A 3,412-nucleotide genomic window follows, 5' to 3' on the forward strand; every position below is an offset into this window, starting at 1 on the left:
TCTCGGCGTTGAGCACACTGACGGGACCAAGAGGTGAAAAGTGCTTCTAATCTCTCTCCTCTCTCTCTCTCTCCCCCTCCTCTCCCTCTTCCACTCCCTGCCTTCCTCTCCTTCCTTCCCCCCTCCACTCAAGGATTTGGGGTCTGCAGATGATAATTTACAGAGCGTTTTGGATGAAGGGTGGGGATGCATTCCTAACACCCCAAATCCTGGTTTGCATTACACATCAGGGATTTCAAAGCACACCAAGATTTAATCATAATCAGAAAGTAGAGAAATCGTTTCTACAACGTTCTGCAGTACCGAGGTTTTTTTTTTCCCTTTGGTATCCCTGTAACTAATACAGCAAAATTGTATTGCCATCATGTCCTACTATTATTGCAATGATCAGTGAGCTGTGCAAATGCATCTGGGAAAACTGCATAACTTCTATTATTTTGAGTTTAGGAGCTTGGTTAATTTTCAGATGGAGTCAAAAGACACTAGCTGTTTCTCTACTTAAATGTGAAAGTACAGAAGAAATTTTTCTTTATTAGCATTACAGCAAATGAATCAAGATTACAATGGAAAGGATTGTAAATATTTTATTTAAGTGGAATTTTCATGATGATCTACGCTAACACCAAGCTGCAGCATTTGTTCATTGATCTCCACAGGACAATATTGTCAAGTATAGAATACAGATTCAGAAAATCTCAATTGAATTTGTGGAAGGAACAAAAATCTTTAAATTATCTTTCTTAATCCACTGCATTTTAAGGGATGTCGACCTGATACTTCTATGTTTGTCCTGGCTTTATACTTTGTCTTTAAAGCAATGCTCTTAAAATTGCCAAAAATAGGATACAGGGACAGATTAGGTTGACCTTTAGTCTGTCAAATTTCTTATATTATGCAAGACATTAAATGGAATGGAAAAGGTGCCTTTTTTACTCAGATTAAGTATTTGTAATTAATTAATTTTATATTAATAAATAATTAATAGATTAATTCTATTTCTTGAACACTGGGAACCTGAATAAAATTGAAGCTGGGGAAATAAATGCTTTTCCTATGAAATACTTAAGATAACAGTATGTTGAATATTTCTAAATTGCAGATTATATCCCTAAGGTTGGATATTATTTGGTCTGTTATTTTTTTTCCTTTATTCACTTTATTGTTCTATTGCATGAACCTGAGCTGAAGAGAGCGGGACTACTCTGTAAGGGCATGTTCATCTTTACATATTTTAAACCTATTTGATAGATTTATATCAAGGCTGAAGTAATTCACTCTGGGAAAATACTTGGCCTCAAAACTTTTAAATACAAGTAGATTTTTCTTTTAAATTTTTTTAAAGAAAATTTAAAAATAATTCGGCATGTTCTTAAAGGCAAAGGTTTAAGTCCTGATTCATTTAAGTCAATGGGAGTTTTGCCATGACTTCAGTGGAGCCAGGACTTCCTTCAAATGATGGGAAGCAATTATGCTTAGCATTTTCAGATGGAAATTTTGTACTTGTATGAATTAGAATGGTATATTTTTAAAATTTTTTTTCTTCTTTTTTTTCTTATTCTTTTTTTTTTTTTTTCTTTTCTTTATTTTTGAGGTGGGGCTGTGTGTATACATATTGTATAATCCATAGCGTGAACTCATCTCTGCATATCTGGATATCTTTCTGTTAAGTAACTGTCTTTTTTTCATTAAGATAAGTAACAGTTCAACATATGTGGTTACTTAAGAAATTCCTCAGGATCTTTAGTGGAGTCTTTCGGGATAAGATGTGAAATCAGCCGTTGTCATTCATGACAAAGATCCCACACAATTTTTCCAAAGAGTTTGGCATGCCATTGAGAGTGGATCAGCATAAGTGATTGTATTTTGTCCATGCACTTTCTATCTGAGGCTTGGATCTGAGATGGGACTTGTGCCTTTCCTACTCTAAGCTGCCTTCAAGTACCACTTTGCATTTAAGTACCTGATGTTTTTGGCCAGGCCAGGAGGGCTGTGAACTTCATTACCTTGCCTTGCTTCACAGAAAGGCGAGGTTATCATTGGTGAGCTCCTGCTCGCCTTAATCAAAGACAAATCCCCACGCCCGGAGAAGTAGTTCAGGACTGCTTGTGTGAGGTACCTGCAGGATGGGCCTGGCCTGGCCTGGCCTCTCTCTCTCAGGTAAAGCTGTTCCAAAGAGATTTATCATACCTGCCACCTCTGACTGTGTTCAAATAGCAGCAATACTAAAGCTATCCAAGGCAGATGCTACAAATTTTGTACAAAGGATGAGTAGTTCAACTAGACCTGCCCTGAAGTTTCTGCCTTCAACTGTCAGAACCTCAATGTTTCCCTGGGGATTTAACCCCACATGTGGGGTCCTGGGGCCAAGCCAGGCTGCTGTAGGATGGACAGTCCCTTCCTCATGCCAGCAGGGTGGGACAGTGTCCAGCTCTGTGTTTCAGGATGTTAGAAACTGGACAAGCTCCAGTGTCGTAGTCTTAGATGTGAGGCAGCATCTAAGACCTTTTTGAATGCCTCCCGTGGATGTGAGATTGATGGTAATTCTCTGCTGCAATCCTGCTTGTTTACGAAGAATAAACAACTTCCCTGAACCCTGTGAGGGGCCAGCAACACCGTGCAACAACTTTGCCTGGAACTACTGGCCAGCACTTTCAGAGAGCTTTCTGCTGAAAGGGAGCTCTGCTCCTTGCTTTCCTCCCTGGCTCTGCCATCAAGAGTGGCTCACTGCACCCTGGCTGTGGTTTCTCCACAAATTTTGTGGACCTTTCTCTCTGTTGCCTTTACAACTTCACATTGTCTGCAGCAGGGAAGGCTGGGCCCCCACACACTGCAGGTGCATGGGCTGTGCAGCCTGGGGAGATCAGAGCTTCCACGAGTGTCCCTCCTCCACAAAAATGCTGTGAACCTGAACAGATTGGGTCAGCACCACATTATGGCCATGCCCTCCCAACCCAGGCACAGCTATGACAGAGCTGCCCTTGCCGTGTGTACCCTGGCTGCTTGCCCTTCCCAAACTCTGCTCAGAAAGCTGAGTGACAAGTGTCAGCTCATTGTCCAAATAAAGAGTTCTTTCTGCTACATAAGCATGTACCACGGCCTTTTGAGCTCAAGTGTGCATCCTACCGTGCTCCTGATGAACAGGCATCATTGCAAAGTCTTGAAAATGCAAGAGCTGACAATAAGCTCTGAGGTGAGGCTGAACAGTGACTTGGATATGGCTAAAATCAATGATTGCTCTGTCAGCAAACACAGAGCCAAGAGAGTGAAACTCTGGGCCTTTATTCCTTCCTCCACAAATGGAGGAAGGAATAAAAATGGAGTCCCTGTATGTCTTGGCTGTATGGAAATGTACTATTGCAGTGTGTAGCTACCTCCACTCATAAACCTTCGTCATTATATTAATTTCATCCTT

Source organism: Sturnus vulgaris, chromosome 1 (assembly GCF_052056855.1).
Source record: "Sturnus vulgaris isolate bStuVul1 chromosome 1, bStuVul1.hap1, whole genome shotgun sequence".
Lineage (NCBI taxonomy): Eukaryota > Metazoa > Chordata > Aves > Passeriformes > Sturnidae > Sturnus > Sturnus vulgaris.